General features: G+C 45.4%; 1 long non-coding RNA gene across 2 annotated transcripts in view; it reads right to left on the bottom strand.

Annotated features, from left to right (window-relative positions):
- Positions 1–6,096: 6,096 nt before the first annotated feature.
- LOC101948442 (uncharacterized) overlaps positions 6,097–18,099 on the bottom strand; it is a 194,897-nt gene continuing 182,894 nt past the window's right edge. For both annotated transcript variants that reach the window (XR_010590356.1, XR_010590355.1), the window contains one exon: positions 6,097–12,200. This is a non-coding gene — a long non-coding RNA (uncharacterized LOC101948442). The remainder of the gene's footprint in view (positions 12,201–18,099) is intronic.

The following is an 18,099-nucleotide window of genomic DNA, read 5'->3' as shown; positions in this document are numbered from 1 at the left end:
GACTTCAGTGGGGTGCCATGCAAGTCCGGTTTGCTTGCATAGCATACATTGAAGGATCAGGGCAAGTCCACTTAGGGCCCAATCTGACACCATTGAAGACAATGGAAAGACACCTTTTGACTGCAGTAGAAGTTGGGTTAGGCCTGTAACCTCTCAGGGCCCAATTCAGAACATTGACATAAGTAAGTGCGATTCTACTGGAGTTGCGCCTGGTTATATCTGATCTGAATCTAACCCTCTGTGCCTTAGTTTTCCAATCTGTGACATGAGGATAATATTTACCTACCCCATTGGGATTTATCGATTCAGAGGGTATAGCTACACTGCAAAAAAACACGCAAACACACACACAAAAACCCACAGCAGCAAATCTCCCAGAGTGTAGGTCACCTAACTCAGTCTCACAGTATGGGCCTAAAAATATTTAGTTGACTCAGGCTCTGAGACTCCCAGCCGTGGTTTGTTTGATTTTTGCTGTGTAGCTATCCTCAGAGAGTTTAAGGCCAGAAGGGAACATTAGATCACCTAGTCTGACCTGTATATCAAGAGCAATTACATTTTACTTAGCTGCCCCTGTCCTAAGTCCAATAACTTGTGTTTGACTATAGCATATCTTCCAGAAAAGCCTCCAATCTTGATGTGAAGACACCAAGAAATGGAGACTCTACCTCTTGCTTTGGCAGCTTTGTTCCAGTGGTTACTCACCCTCACAATTAGGAATTTGTGTCTATGTCTGGCTTCAGCTTCCAGACACAGGTTCTTGTTCTCTTTCTCCGCTGGATAAGAGACCCCTTTAATACCTGCTATTTTCTGTCTGTGAAGGTCCTTTTACATTGTAATCAAGTCACTGCTCAGTTTTGTTTTTTGTTTTGTTTTTTGTTTTGTTTTATAAGCTAAGCAGTTGGAAAGAACTCTTTAATTCTGTCGCTAAAATGCATTTTCTCCAGCCTTCAAATAATTTGTGTGGCTCTTTTCTACACCCTCGTCAATTTTTCAACATCCTTTCTAAAATGTGGACATCAGAAGTGGATGAAGCATTTCAGTATCAGTCTCGCCAATGCTGTACCCATAGGGAGAAAATCACTCCCTATTCCTACTCACTTGTTTATACATCCAAGGATCACAGTAGTACTGTCTGCCACAGCATTGTATTGGGAGTTCATATTAAGTTTCTTGTCCACCATGATACCTGAATATTGTAAAACTTCAATGAACGTGCGACAGACTGAGAGTGTCTGACAGAAGACACTATGAACTAGCCTGTCCCTGAATTTAGTGCAAGTGCTTACGGGCTGGGGGGCACTAGTGGTGGGGGAGAACATAAGGAGCATTATTCCCACCTTGCTTTGCATAGCCTGCTGGTGAGCCAGGGACAAATGCAGTCCCTGCCCTGGGGAAACCAGAGAGACAGCTCCCTCAGTGCAGCCAATGAGCACCAATTGTTCCTACGAGTACACCTTGCATCTGCTTCATCCTGGACAGTAGAGATGGTCATGTCTGGGTGTGCTTTGGGGAGCAAGAGGCACCATCTGAAAGGACAGTGCAGCTTACACATTCCCCTGTGTGCTGAGTAGCTGAAGACTGTATTGTGCCTCACTGCCACATTCTGCGCGCTGTGGCTAGTGCCATAATCTAGCCCAGTGAAGAAGGCATAATAGAAGAGCTCAGTATTTAACAACAAACAGTCCTGCACAACACCACGTCCAGGGATGCTGGAACAATTTTTATAGTGGGGGAGCTGAGAGCCATTAACCAAACTGTAAACCCTGCATATAATGGAAACCACTTTAAGCCAGGGGGTGTGGCATCTTAGGTTCTCTGTTATACCACTACTGCTATGGGTCATCTAACTGTACACACTGTCAGGACGGGGGATCGGTCTGAAAAGCGGAACTAAGGACAGGCACACTGCAGAATATATTTGACCCATCCGTAGCTCTGTAAACGTTTTGGCTATAGGCACATCCACAATATATATTTGGGAGCCATCTAATTTTGCTTTGTGATCTTGTAGCAAACAAACAAACAAACAAAACAGAAGCACTCTACATACAGTAGCCAGAGGTGCTGTTTCCTAGGGTCTTTTTGTATGAAGGATCAATGCTCCTCTTGAAGCATGGCAAAATTCCCATTGGCTTCATGGGCACAGGATCAGTATTGTGTTGGAAAAGCACATGTGCTTATACAATGGCTTGATTAAAATAAATTTTCTAGCCTCTGCACCAGATGCTAGGACTCAGTATTTTTCCTAGCGTCAAATTACCCTCAGTCCAGTCTAAATGTAATCTGAACTATGTTAAAGCATGCAAGATATTTCCAGATAAAAATATATTGGTAATACACACAAGATGTGTTTGTATTCAAAATAAAGTGTCCCCTCTAGATAATACTTAGTCCTGCCTCAGTGCAGAAGATTGGACAAGATGCCCTATTGAGGTCCCTTCCAGTCCTACATTTCTATGATCTAATAATATTGGGCAGTTATCCTTTGTAGATCTCAAAGCACTTTACAAAGAGGAGTAAATCAAAAGCCATTTCATAATTGGGGAAACCAAGACAGAGCGATGAAAAGACTTGCCAAAGGTCAAACAGCAAGTCAGTAGAACAGCTGAGGACAAAACCCATGTCTCCTAAAAACCAGTCCAGCTCCTAGCCAGTCAGCCCCCCTGCTTTCCAATACATTCTGTGGGTGAGTCAAAGCCCATTGAAGTGAATGGCAGGACTCCTGTTGACTTCAGTAGGCTTTGAACTGGGCTCTATAATGTTAACAACCATGGCTGAGGACTCAGCTACAGTACTGTTGACCCACTTACATCAGGGATCCATTTTGCAGTGTATATCTGATTTAACTGTGTATTGGTAGTGTTCCTGTTAGAAGTTTAGACAACTAAATCTAACCTGGTTCAGGTGTATAGTTAAGCTCTGGGGTGCACTACACACTGGAACAATATTGTACTGAGGTTCCCCTTTCGAGGCTGTAATTGTAGTGCAGATGTGTTTATGGAGATACGGAGTTCAGCTAACTGCAGGAGAATCATAGGGTCAAATTCACCCGTAGTGGAGGCAGGTGCAGCTCCACTGCCATTGATAAAATGGGGCCACAATGTTTCCCTTTTTCCCCACAGAACTCTTATACTGAAGAGCCCAAATACCCCCTTATACAAGTTTGAAATGAAATAAGTGATTAGAAGAGCAGTTAATCCATCTTTCTTCACATAATACTTGGGGGAGCACTTCTGTGCAACTGTCAAGATTCTCTTTAAAGGATGTTACCATCCTTCCATAAATATAAAACATGTCACCATGCACAAATCACTCAAACATAATCTTACACATTTAAACTGGCTACCCAGAGAAGTTAAAATAAACTAGAGTTGCAGCTAATTCAGAATAATTCACACTACTCTTTATCATCAGGATAATGAGATCAAGCAAGTGGGGAATGTAGCAGAAGTGACAGTGTTAAACTCTGCTGTTATGTTGGTGTAAATCCAAAATAATTCATTAACCTGAATAGAGTAACTCTGGACAGGTGTACATGTTAGCACCCTTTCTCATGGGGAAAGCTCTAAATCTCTGACTGGGATTCTTAAACATAATGCATTATTACATCCAAAGATAGAAGTGACAGAAAACATTGATTTATCTTTGAGTGCTGAGTTTTTCTGAGTGCTGGCTTAAGAGCTGAGCCTTGTAATATCTTATTTATCATTTTTATTGGACATTTCTTGATCTGCCACTTCAGAGAGCTGAGGTACATAGGACTTCTTAGGAAGCCACACTTCTGGAGATGTTTCCCTTAAATCCTTTCATTGGTGCTTTTTGTCAGTCTGGCATAAAGACCCCATTGTGAATGAAATATGGAAATGGAAAAAAAAATGTATTAAGAGCAAATACTCATTTTTCAAGAATCAGGGTCCAATTCAGATCTTGCAGCAGTTTAACACTGAGGTAACTCCATTAACTTCAGTGGAGGTGCCCCAAAGTCACATCAGTGTGACAGAGAAGAATTGGGCCTAAAGTAACTACCGCAACAAAAGGCCACAGCAAGAAGCTCCTAACTGAAAGCTGAGTTTGCTGCCTTGAATATTAATGTTTCAGTTTTCTTTCCAGCTAAGTTACAATTAAATGGCAAAGAGGAAAAACTTTTTGTTCTATGATTACAATGATGCTAGGCTTTAAAAACAAAGACACACACAAAAAAACCCTGGTGTGGTTTATGTCACAGGAATCAAGAAAAGGGAACTTATTCAGATGAAGTGTTATCAAGCTTTTATGCTCCATTTTGAATTAATATAAGTAAAATGTTTTTCTTCAACTGGTCATGAGTCTTGACCTTCAGAGTCTGGTATGCCACCCATTTCTTGTCACTGGGCTTTGCCTGAGAACAAGTGGCAATCTTCCAATGAAATACCTTTTTTGCACTTGCAAACAGCAGTAGTTGTACCAACATCTAGCAGAAGAGAAGCTGTGCTCAAAGCAGTAAAATCAAACAGCAGTCAGGTTTACGAAAATGCTTCTTAAGTGAGCCATTTAAAAGCAACCCCCCCACCATCACCATAAAATGACAGTCACAGATGCATAAAATACACCACTTTCACAGTATTATTAATAATACCAGCTTACTCATAGGCCCAACTAGAGTATGGCGTTACAGGTGACCGGCAAACAATTTATTTTGAAAAATGTCAGGGTGGCATGTATAACAACACCCAGATTCTTTTCCAACCCCCCATAACTGATACAGCAAACCCAGAGGGGCTGGGGCTCTGAACAGCCAAACCTAGAGATGCCGGGGCTCAGCCTTGGCGCAAATTAAGCAACTACCCCTCCTCCAAGGCACAGTTTTATTTTTTGAACATAAAACTTTAGGCAAAACAGAGCAATTCTGTCCAGAGGCTTTTCCCCTAGTGTCTCTCAATGCTGAAAAGAGGATGTGCACTTCCTCACCCTTCCATCCCTTGCCTACTACAGAAACCCATCTCCCTCCTACAACTCCTCCTTGACTCAGGCCACTTGCTGGCTTTTATAATCACTTGATCCCTTCCCAGCTGGGTCTGATCATTGACTAAAGATAGCTGGCCCCAGATTTCTGGCCCTTAAAGGGGAAGACCACCCAGTTCAGAAGACATATAAGATTTTTTAAAAATAAAATAAATCTGTTTTTATTTTTCTCAGAAATATCTGGAATGTCAAGTCTGATCTGGGATTTAGGGGAGGGCTTTTTAGGGCCTCATACATGATCTGTCCCACTTTAGTTGAATCTTTCACCGTTTCACTAGTTCTCCAGTCATCAGAGAGTCATCCAGCATAAACAAGACTTCAATTTCTAATGTAAAAGTAAGCAGGGAAAAAGGCTTTTTAATTTTGAAAAGAAAGTAGATTAGGGTTACCATATTTAACAAATAAAAAAAGGGGACCCTCCACGGGGCCCTGGCCCTGCCCATTTCCCACCCCCAGCCCCGCCCCAACTCCACCCCTTCCCTGCCCCAACCCCGCCCTAACTCTGCCCCCTCCTCCCTCCCACTCCCAGCCACGCGAAAAGGGCTGCCCGAGCGCTACCGGCTTCACAATTTGCCGGGCAGCCCCCAGACCCTGCGCCCCCGGCCGGCGCTTCCCCAGCGCAGCTGGAGCCCAGGAGGGGAAGCGCCCAGCTGGGGGCGCAGGGTCTGGGGGCTGCCCGGCAAACCGTGAAGCCGGTAGCGTTTGGGCTTCGGGCAGCCCCTATGCCTCCGGACCCTGCGCCCCCGGCCGGGCACTTCCCCTCCCGGGCTCCGGCGGCGCAGGGTCCGGAGGCATGGAGGCTACCCAAAGCCCGTAGCGCTCGGCTCTTAAACAGAGCCGAAGACTCAGGGGAGCAGCAGAGCCGCCGCAGCCGGAGGCTCTGCTCCTCCCCTGACTCTTCGGCTCTGTTTAAGAGCTGAGCTGCCCGAGCGTTATGGGCTTCGGGCAGCCCCCATGCCTCCGGACCCTGCGCCGCCGGAGCCCGGGAGGGGAAGTGCCCGGCCGGCGGCTGGGGTCCGGAGGCAAGGGGGCTGCCTGAAGCCCATAACGCTCGGGCAGCTCGGCTCTTAAACAGAGCCGAAGAGTCAGGGGAGGAGCAGAGCCGCCGTGGGAGGGGAAGTGCCTGGCCGGCATTTTCCCAGACATGTTCGGCTTTTTGGCAATTCCCCCCGGACGGGGGTTTGATTGCCCAAAAGCCGGACATGTCCGGGAAAAACCGGACGTATGGTAACCCTAAAGTAGATGGCCCTTTCAGTCCATCTTTATGCACTACAAAGAAGTAAATAAGGACTCAAGTCTAATTCTTTTGTTTCCTTTGCAGGTCATCTTTAACAGCACATTGAGGGAGTTCTCAGTACTGCTCTTTTCTGTAATAGACAATTTTCTGCATGCCAGGTTTACCAGAGCATCAACTCATCCATTTACATGCTACAATTTCTTCTCCATTGGAAAGACTGCAAGAAATGTCTTTTTTATTTTAAATAAAAGATTGATTTCCACAACAAAAATTGCAGAAAGACCTTTTGATATTGTCTTTTACTCACCTCTCTTTTTAACGATTTTCATTTTAAGTAATATGGGATTGAACACGTTCAAAAACTCACAGGATCATGCCCTTTTTGCTTATAATAGTTATTAATACATCCATGATTTTATAACAAGATCTGCTATCTCCTGATTAAACAGAAAGATCGCTGCTCTTATCATTTGAAATATTAATAATAATGAAGTAGGAGCTGTATTTTAATCTTACTTACACCAGTGTAAATCTGGAGTCACACCCAATGGCGTTTTAGTGAGACAAGGGCAGCTGTTCTCAAACCGTGGGTCAGGATTCCAAAGTGGGCCGCAACCCCATTTTAATGGGGTTGCCAGGGCCAGCACTAGACATGCTGGGACCCAGGGTTGAAGCTGAAGCCCGAGCTCCACCCCCACCTGGGGTGGCAGGCCTCTAGCCTCCTTTCATCCACACAGTAGGGAAATGGGGCTCCTCCCCCACCCCCAGGGTCATGCAGTAATTTGTTGTCAGAAGGGGGTCGTGATGCAATGAAGTTTCAGAACTGCTGGACTAGGGCACTATTGACATCAAAGTGAGTTCTGCTCCTGACTTCAATTGGAGCAGGATCAAGCCCACAGCATGTAACGTTAAGCAGGTACATAAGTATATGTAGGATCAGGGCCTTAAATTTTATCTGTCTTAAGTACTTATACAGCCGCCATCACTGCATCATTTAAGTACTTCACAATTTCTAATGTATTTATCCTCACACCACTCCTGTGAGATAGGTTAACCATTGTCCCATTGGGCAGAAGGGGAACTGAGGCACAGAGCAATGGAGTGACTAGCTCGGGGTCACACAGGGTATTTGTAGCAGGAATTGAACTCATGTCCCCCCGCAAGCTCTGCTCAAGCCCCTGGACCTTCCTGTTTCTCACAACCTGTTAGTGAAAATGTCTGTATCATTCCAGGTCATTCTGACTGAACTTGCTTTAAAAAAAACTGGCATGAGACAATCTGTCAGGCATATGGAACGCCCCATGTCCTGGATAAGTCCCAGTCGGACCTTTCATACTCAGCCAACTACAGACAGCCAAAGTGTCACACCATCAAAGCTTCCTATGGCTATCATGAGAATGCAACAGCTTTTTAAAGTAGTTAGCAACTAACCACGCAAGTAGCGTTCAGCTCATGTCTGGAGTACTGGCAGTGCCGTGTAACAGTACTCCTCTGTTCTCTGTAGGCTTCAGGCTGCCTTTTTTATTCGTGGCCACTGACAGCACTTGCAGCCTGCGGCGTCCCTACCCCACATGCTGCCATCTGACTCTCCTTTTGGCTTCACCTCCGCATAAATGAAATATCAGATCCAAGGCAAAGGCAACAGGAGGGCTAGGGTTTTGTCTGGGGTTTTTTATAAAGACCATATGACAAGTTAAAGGGCCAAATACTGTTCCTGGTGAAATCAATGGGAGTTTTACTATTGAACTCAGTAGAAGCAAGTTTTCTGCCTACACTGCATTTATAGGATTTGACCCTTACCATCTCCCCTTTCAATCCCCCACATGCCTAGGGACAGATTCATTCCTGCACCGGTGTAGTTGCCAGCACAGGGACAGAGGGTCTGACTGTTTTGTAGTGTTGTAAGTGCTGAATGGTTGCTATGTTTCCACCCCAGAGGTGGCTGCAGTTCAGTGGCTTGTTTGATTATCCCTGTGCAGGTTGTAAAGCAATGACTGTGGTTTCCTTTGGAAGGACATGTGCTATATGTTATCGTTTATTATTAATAATAATTCCTGCTTCATGGGGTAGGTTTTACCTTTCCCTAGGAAAAGAAAGCATTACCCCAATAATCAGAGGTAAGTGTGTAGGGCCCAATTTTGCAAGGTGCTGAGTGAATCTTGTGTGGTGCTGAGTTATCTCAGCTTCAGCACTCAGCACCACAGGATCAAGCCCTTAAAAGAACAAACTCCCTTTGTCCTCCTGTCTGTTCATAAGGCATTCTCCTCTTCTCCCCTTCAATTCCAGCCCTTTTCAGAGCTGCTATCGCACTCATGCCCAGCAGCCCACCAGGCCCAGGGATCTGTAGCTCTGGAGGTTTCCTGGATAGCACAGTGCTGCTGCTGGACCTTCAGAAACAGCCCTTTTATCACCTTATTTCCTGTCCTCCTGCCAAAGCCAAAGAGAGCGTATTTGATTATTTTTCCTGTTTTTTTTTTTTAATTCCTGGCTTTTGGTAATCAATCCCCCACAGACACCCCAAGGCTCTGCTCAACTCTCTTTCCATTGAATAACTTAGTGTAAGCCCTTGTAAAGTTTGCCCTAAAATGGATTCAGTCCAAGCCTTTTGTTCCTTAGTAAAGTACAAGCGACAGACAGTAGATTTTTTTTTTTTCTGTTTAATGTGTATAAGCTTCTTTTGGAAGCTTGGTCCAAAGAACATTCAGTTCATTACTCAAGGCAGCTTATTTAGAGCTGCTATTTGCTCAGGAAGCAAAGCTGCTGCTTTTGAGAAAAGTGCAAGTAGTTCTTTATGACTTTTCTATTTCCTCTTTTAGGGCCCAGCTGAGAACTACTTCTTCCTTTCTTATTAGGCAAAACTCCCACTGGGCCTCATTTTCTTCTCACTCCCCTGCAAGTCAGGAATAATTACACAGAAGCCAGGGGAACTACATCAGAGTAAAACTGGTGGGAGGATAACCAGGGCCATCGACAGAGGGAGCTCTGCCTGAGGAAGGCAGGTCCTTACCTCATCATACAACCAACCAGCTGAAGTCCCATCTACACTAGAAGAAACCTGTATTAGTCTATCCCGCTTTTGAAAACTGGTTTTGTATAGCACAGGTTTAGGAAATGGAGCCTGCTCAGTATGAAAAACTGTAAGGTTAGATTTCCTACAGTGGTCTACATTGCTTTCAGAAAAATGCCTTAAACCTGTGTTGAGTCAAACTGGTCTTTCATTCAGTATAGCTAACAGCTAATCTGAATCTACCGTTGGCAGGGCTTTAGCATAACTGCCAGGCTGAAAGTGCTCAGTACATTATTGCCCTATGTTTCCTTGTGCTAGCCTAGATGTAAGACAGGCATAACTCCCCCATTCTGGGGAATAGCCTTCAGCACAGGGAATGTTTGTGCCTCAGGAGCCCAGGGGGCAGACAGCATGGCATAGAGGCCTAGGGATAAGTCAGTGTGTGGGTGGGATTGGGGGTGGCCAAGATACACCCATATCTCAGCAATTCTGTACTCCTGCAGAGACCACTAGAGCAGGGATATAAATTAGGTAGCCCTAAGCTGCATGGCCCCTACAGACCTGACTTGGAGAGGTGCAAACTGCCTCGCCTCTGTTGCTGCTGGGGTGACCAGATAGCAAGTGTGAAAAATCCGGATGGAGTGGGGGGAGGGGGTAATAGGAGCCTATATAAGAAAAAGACCCAAAAATCGGGACTGTCCCTATAAAATCGGGACATCTGGTCACCTTAGTTGCTGCACTGACACCTGAATCAGGGCCTAAATGATTTACCACATCAGCTACTTGTTAAGGTTGTGACATAGTAACTAGAGACTAGTGATTAGAGGGAACTGGGACTGAGGACTTGTGGGTTCTATTCTTGGCTCCGAGAGGGTGTGTTCTCTTGTAACTAGAGCAGAGTATGGCTTGTGCAGCCTAGTCCAGGTGGGTTTTGGGAGGGGCTCAGGGGAGAGTGAACTAGAGGTTAACTCTGAGGACTGTTTTCTATTCCTGGTCCTAGGAAAGACCATGGTTTAGTGATCACAGCTGGAATTTTGGCATCAAACATCTTAAGAGACCCAACCAAAACACAACCTGCACTACATTTTAGGGATGTGGGAAGAAGAAACTAGTCTCTCCCACATGTCCATGCCCTTGGATCTGAGACAACAAGCCTCACTTGCTTCTCGGTAGATTTATTTCAACTGTATCCCTTCGATGTCTTACTCCCAGTCTTCTGCTTTAACCATTAGACAAATAGGAAAGAATCTGGCCCTAACATCTGTACACAGCTGACAACAATTAGATACGGATAAAGGACATACCATCAGAATATAGCCACCCTCTTTGCAATTTAAAATATATTATCACAAAGGTCCCTTATGGCCTTGGAATCTATGAATCTATCTCCTTTTTGAAAAGTCTTTATTTCTCTGTTAAGATCAATCTGACCTAATTCAGCTGTAGCTATGGTTTTTTGAAGGCCTCACTTAGAAGACACCATGGTGGGTTGGACTGAGGCTAAATCATCACGTTCAGTTCAGCAGAGATTGGAGCTTTAAGGCCCCAAGGATTCCACTGTTTCTTTAGTCATTTAAATTGATTACAATACATTTTTAAAATAGCAGGTAGGTCTCATTTCTTTTTAATCTGTTCCTTGGGCAAACCATTCCAAGGGGGTTAATGTGGTTAACAATTCCTGATGGGTACAGTTGTTGTGCTACAGTTGCTTGGTGGGAAGGAATCTTAGCAAGCCAGCTGCAATTAACTCAGCAATAAATCCTGTCCCTTTGTAGAAAGAACAAATAGTATAAGCTGTGGAGTGCCAAAAACTGACCTAGCTTATTTCTTCTGCAGCTCCACTGACTTCTCACCCCATGATGGCACTGATGGTGTGGGATGCTTCTGCAGTCAGTTCCTGAAGTTGAACACTCCCTGGCCAGGCTTTCTCACTGGAGGGCCCACACCCATGGACCCAGACTGTGACTTAGCCATAGAGGGGACCATCCATGTACCGATCTCACTTCCAGAGAGGCTTAGCCCTGCCCGTCTCTGCATCATCCTTGTCCTTAGCCAGATAACAGAAATCTCTTCACACAGTCTGGGGTCTGTGCTGTGAGAGAGGTTGTTAACTGGGCAGGCTGTGGGGGAGGGAGAATGTAACTCATCTTCCCTTCCAACTAAAGGCACTATTAGGGAAGCACTGGCATTGCCGTACCAGATCAGAGCAGTGGCCTTTCTAGTCCAGTATCCTGTCTCTGACAATGGCTAGCATCTGATGCTTCAGAGGAATGTGCCAGAAATCCTGCATCAGACAGTTATGGCATAGCCTGCCCAGAGACCAGTCTCTATCACTGTTCATGCCCTAACCCCCATCAGGGTTTGGTATGAAACAAGAGGGTTTGCAACCCACATAATTTCTGTTCAATCTACTGTAACTGTTCAATTTCCATAGAAATGTTTAATCCTTTTATCTTCTCTGCACTTGGCCACTATATCTCATCTAAAGTGCTTTAAAGCAGACATTTTCATGCATAAGGTCCCATTCACCTGTGATACACTGCTGCAAACATTTATTCCCATGAAATCAATAGACTACTCATACGAGAAAAATTATGCCTGTGTATAAGTGTTTGCCGAATCAGGCCTTAAACAGCAAATTTTAAAGAATATGTCCTGAATTCGTTTCATTGAAAAAATGTCTTTAACAATTTTAAAGATTTTCTGCTTGCCTGTTTGTTAGAGGGTCTTTTATGCAGGCCTGAGAATAACAATAGTACATACAACATTTCCAGATGTAAATGTGACAGATGTCGTCTCTTTATTCTGCTAGCAGCACTGAAGTTCATCAGCTATGATATCACATCTGTCAACAATGTGTATCCTAGAGTGTAACTCATCTACACTTACCTAATGAGAAAACTGGTTGTAACTCTTCGTTTTACATCACCTAAAGCAATGACCATGACACACCTAGGAATAAAAAACATACACATCTTTGAACATACTGAACCATATTTTCAAAGCAGAATTCTTTACATTCTCCAGGCTGCCACAGTTTAGACTAGCTGGTGGCAATATCTTTTAAATATCAAATTAAACAAATGAGAATATTATTTCCGTCAAGTGCTCTACCTCCTCATTTTATTTCTTTTAGCTCCAGGCTAATGATATTGCTTCTGAATCAACAATGAGTCATGTCTCTTCAGCAGCCTGTCTCCTAGGTTTGTTTTTTTTTTTAACAGCTTATTCACCCTCTTTGTTACATTGGCTTGAGATTAGAAATGCATAATCAGTCCCTCCACTTCCATCTCTTTCACATTTTCAGGACTTCTCAAAGCTATTACCCTTTGGATAATAAAGATCTGGAATTTTGTACTTTAAAATCTAGTAGCAGTGAATAGCTCAACTGGAATATCAACCCACATTTTCTTTCTCCCCAAGAATCCTCTGAAATGTGGGCACTTTTTTTCTTTTTCTTTTGCTGAGTCTTCTAGGCAGTGGAGGAGTACAGATATATTTATGGACTAGTGGCTGTGTAAGCACTCCTAAAAGTGCTGCACTGGAGGCAGCTGGGAGCACTGTCAGAAGCTGTGTGAATGAACTTCCAGAGGGTGGGGAATACCTCACACATTACTTGAGTGACCACCAACCCTACTGCTAATTCACGGAGCAGCAATGATGACCTTTAGAGGGAGCAATGTCCAGGCTTCCTAGGATTAGGGTGACCAGATGGGATAAAGAAAATATCGGGACACATGGGGAGGAGGGGATCCTGCCGGCGGAGCAAAAAAAAAAAAAAAGCGGAGTCCCGCCGGCAGAGCAAGGGGAAAAAAAAAAAAGCGGAGTCCCGCCAGCAGAACAAAACAAAAACAGGAGTGCGAAATATCGGGACAAATTGCGTCCCGACCAAACATCGGTCGGGACGCAGGACAAACGCCTGAAAATCGGGACAGTCCCGATATGGGACGTCTGGTCACCCTACCTAGGATCAAAGGGAGAGTCATGCTGGCACAGAAATTAAGTAGAGATGGTAGAACTGCAGAGAACACTATCTCTTCCTGCCCTCTAAAGAGAGAGATTGAGACTGAAAACTCCTGCATAAAATCAGACCTGACTTTACATAAGTGGTTATTTGGAGGATGTCTTTGAGCACTCACTAGAGCAGGGATGGGGAATCTTTTTTCTGTCAGGGGCCATTGACCCACAGAAAAAGATCAGGTGGGCCCCACACAGCCCTGCGGATGGGCGAGCTGGCGCTCGGAGCTCCAACTCTGCAGGGGTGCAGAGGCTCTGGGCTTCTGCTAGGCTCCAGGGTGGGGCCAGAAATGAGGGGCTCAGGGGGTGGAGTGTAGGAGGGGGTGAGGGCTCCGGTTGGGAGTGCAGGCTCTGGGGTGGGGCTGGGGATGAGGGGTTTGAGATGCAGGAAGGGGCTCAGGGCTGGGGCAGGGGGTTGGGGTACAAGGTCTGGGAGGGAGTTAGAGTATAGGAGGGTGTTCCGACCTGGGGCGCGGGTTCAGGGTGCAGGCTCCAGGGCTAAGGCAGACTCCCTGCCTGCCCTGGCTCAGCACTGCTCCCAGAAACGGCCAGCATGTCCAGCTCCTAGGCAGAGGAGGCCAGGGGGCTCTGCGCTGTGCGCGCTGCCTGCACCTGCAGGCGCCGCCCCCGCAGCTCCCATTGGACATGGTTCCCAGCCAATGGGAGCTGGGGCCGGGGGATGTGCCAGCCACTTCCGGGAACTGCATGGAGCTGACCAGACTTTTAATGGCCTGGCAACCCTAGCTTCCCCCTGCATCAGGACAAGCCGGCACTTGCAACTCCAGCCCCACAGGAAAGTGCTAAGGTTTAGGGCTTCTGGCCCGAGGCGTGGAGACTTAAAGCAGCCCACGGGCCGTGGGTTTCCCCACCCCTGCACTACAGGTTATACTGACATGTAACATCCATTCTAATTCAGGCTAACACTGAAGAGTGATTTCCTAGAAATTGGTACTCCTAATAAATATGGGTTTTATTCTTCTATGACTAAATTTCACACTGTGTTAGTGTCTTAAAATATCGATGGCCAATTTCTGCATTCTGTTGCTGAGTTCACTGGAGTTACTTTGGATTTACACCAATACTAATGAGGGCAAAAGGAATCCCTCTGTAGAGGTTATTTAAGGAGGAGGAACTTTTGAGTTGAGTGGAATAGATAATGGAAAACGGTGTTTGGCTAAATCAGAGTGTCAGAGCTAAGGAAATATTCCTAAAATATGTAAAGATAGATATCATTGCCTTCCATCATAGGGCAGGAGTGTGGCCTAGAGATGGCAGCACTGGAATACAGGAGTCAGGAAACCAGGATTCTGTTATCTACTTGCTACCAGTTTACTGTGTGATGTCACTGAACAGTCTTGTATCTTAGTTTATCTGTAAAATGGGGGCAATAGTACTTATCCCCCTTTGCAAACTTCTTTGAGATCCTCTGCTAAAAGCATTGTAGAAGGGGAAAATATTAATCTGATGGAAATATTATAGTATTTTTGATGTTCATATATACATATACAACATTCATGGATTTCCAGAAAGAATAAGTTATTGTACAGATAAGTAACCATTTTTTTAGCCCTTCTAGCACTGTACATCTCATTGACAGAAGTACAGTTTAGTATAATGGAACTTTACCTTCTTCAAGATGTGTATCTTTACCTTCTTCAAGATGTGTTATGCATATACTCCAACTGCAGATGTATGTGCACCCAATGTACTCTAGTCAGAGACTTTTGCCAGCAATACCACTAGGAAGTGCATGCACCCCCTGCTCTCCTCATGCACCCATCTGAGGGCATAAAAAGGCATCTGCTGCCTCCCTCTCTGTTCTTTTGCACCGCTGTTTATCTAATGTCTGAACTAGCAGGGAAGGCAGGAGGGACGTGGAATGTATATGCATACCACACATCTTGAAGAAGAGTTACTGTACAAATAACCATTTTTTCTCCTTTGAGTGATTATGCACGTGTACATTCCACTGCAGGTGACTCATCAGCTGTTCCTTTACAAGTGGAGGGACTTCAGACGGTCTGAACAGACGTTGTAACACAGACTTGCCGAAGTTGCTATTATTGAGTGAAGCTGTAATACAGAGGTCGGCAACGTTTGGCACGCGGCTCGCCAGGGTAAGCACCCTGGCGGGCCGGGCCAGTTTTATTTACCTGCTGACACGGCAGGTTCGGCCGATTGCGGCCCCCACTGGCCGCGGTTCGCCGTCCCAGGCCAATAGGGGTGGCGAGAAACTATGTACAGATGACCACCTTGCTGCTTTGCATATATCAGCTATTGTGATATTGCTTAGAAAGACTGAAGAAGTGGACTGAGCTCTGGTGGAGTGAGCCATTATTCTCGGTGGAGGTAGGGTGACCAGACAGCAAGTGTGAAAAATCGGGATGGGGGTGGGGGGGTAATAGGAACCTATATAAGAAAAAGACCCAAAAATCGGGACTGTCCCTATAAAATCGGGACATCTGGTCACCCTAGGTGGAGGAGAGATTTTAGCAAGATCATAGTAGAGCTTAATGCAGTCAGAAATCCAACATGAGATTTGCTGAGCTGACAATGATTGACCCTTAACTCTCTCAGTGCAGGCTACAGAAAGCCTGGGAGAGGTTCTGAAGGACCTACTGCTGTCCAGGTAGAACATTAAAGCTCTACGAGTGCCTGAGATATAAAGTCCTTCAACTCTGGAAGAATGGGGTTTTGGGAGAAACACCAGAAGTTGAATAGTTTGGTTCAGTTGGAAAACTGACACTATTTTTGGCAACAACTTGGGGTGTTGCCCAAGGGAAACCTTGTCTTTATGCAAAACCATGAAAGGAGGGACAGCCAGAAGAGCTTGAAGTTCTGAAATCCATGTTGAGGAAGTAATTGCCACCAGAAACGCTGTCTTCATAGACAGTAGAGATAGTGAGATTATCGCCATAGATTCACAGGGGGATCTGATTAGCCTAGAGAAGACTAGATTGAGATCCAATTGTGACCAAATGTACCTCCTATATTCACACCGTATGCACTATTGTAATTATCTTTGTACAAAATATACATTGTGAGGTGTCAATTGAAAATTAATAACTTGATGGTCAATAATATTATGGTGAAATGTATGTGGCAACATTGTGTGTGAAGTTATCATAATGCGAGAGGCACATGTACAAACTCAGGTAGCCCAGATTAGGTAAAACCAGTCAAGCAGGTCTTAAAAGGATGTGTATTTACCTCAATTTGCATATGAGCTGTAAACAGAATCCTCAGAGATAGGAGAAAGTAAAGAAAGAAGACAAAGAAAATCTCTCCCTTCTGTTTGCAGAGATGCAGAAGGAACAGAATGAAACCTCCCCCCTCCACACACACACCAGTTTCCTTGCTCTCAGCTAAGAACAATTTTTTGATGGGGACTGAACTATAAAAGTGAGAGGCAAACACCCCATATTCTCTCTCTCCCTGTCCATCTCTCTTGAACCCAAGAAAACAAAAGAAGCCAGCTCTTTGACTTTGAGAATGATCCTGACCTAAAGATTGGTCAATAATGCTGTTGGGAGCATGTGGTAAGAAGTGTACCTTGAACCAAGCCTAATTTGTGAAGTTAGAAGCAATTTATCTTTATTTATCTTGTAACCATTTCTAACTTTAATGCCTTTGCTTGTACTCACTTAAAATCCTATCTTCTTGTCTTAAATAAACTTGTTTTTTTCTGTAATCAAAACTCCTCCAGTGTTGTGGTTAAACTGGACTGTGTGGTAACGCCATTTAAAAGAAGCAAATTGGAGAGACAACGGATTTAAAATAGCTGAACTGTCCAGGAAAAGGCTGGACAATACAGAACATACATTTCGGGGATGGGGGGAGGAGTAAATTCAGGACTGGAAGTGTGTTGAGGTCACCCTGCAAGTAGTAACCAAGGGTGGTGGAAGCCAGAGCGTGGCTGGTGTCTGCTGGGATCAGACTTGCTGATCAAGAACTATGGCTAAACACAGACACTCAGGGTGTGACTTGCATGCTGGCAAGCTGTTTGTGAGCAGCCTAGGTCGGAGATACAGCAGCAAGGCATTGTAATGCTCTGTGACGGGATCCCCAGGGTAGAACCTGGAATTGTGGGACCACTGTGCCCCCTTAATCCTCCAGCCTGGGCTGTGTCTCACAATGCTTTGCTAGTAACAAGCAGCAAACCCCTCCAGGTGCTGTTATCACTCAGCCACCAGCATGCAGAGGCACACCCAGCTAAGTTGCGTGAATACTGTCATGAACTATACACAGGGAAACACCAGCAAATTTCCCAACCCCCCAGCCTTGCACCCCAGAAATATACCATCTTGCATAGGCGCTGACTCCGTGGGTGCTCCAGGGCTGAAGCACCCACAGAAAAAATTAGTGGGTGCTTAGTACCCACTGGCAGCCAGCTCTCCCACATCCCCCCAGTACCTCCCATCTGCTGGCGGCCCTGTCGATCAACTCCTCCCCCTCCCTCCCAGCGCCTTCCACCTGCCGTGAACAGCTATTCCATGGTGTGCAGGAGGAGCTGGGGGAGGGGGCAGAGCGGGGACAGGGCGTGCTCAGGGGAGGGGCAGAATTGGGCAAGAAGAGGTGGGGGAGGGCTTGGGAGAAGGGGAGGTAGGGCTTGGGCGGAGTGGTGGGTTGAGCACTCCTGGGGCCTGGAGAAAGCTGGCGCTTGCCTTTGCCGTCTTGCACTGCTCACAATCTTGTTTTAAATGGGAGATGGAGAAATGCAGGAGGGACCCGAAGGGATGAAGGAAAACTCTACAAATCCTAAGGCAAACAAACAGGGCATAAGCCTGTAAGTCCCCCAGTGGAGAAAGTGAGGGAGATATACCACACCCTACTG

The sequence above is a fragment of the Chrysemys picta genome, chromosome 9 (assembly GCF_011386835.1).
Source record: "Chrysemys picta bellii isolate R12L10 chromosome 9, ASM1138683v2, whole genome shotgun sequence".
In the NCBI taxonomy this organism is placed as follows: domain Eukaryota; kingdom Metazoa; phylum Chordata; order Testudines; family Emydidae; genus Chrysemys; species Chrysemys picta.
This window is presented reverse-complemented; position numbering and strand designations above follow the sequence as displayed.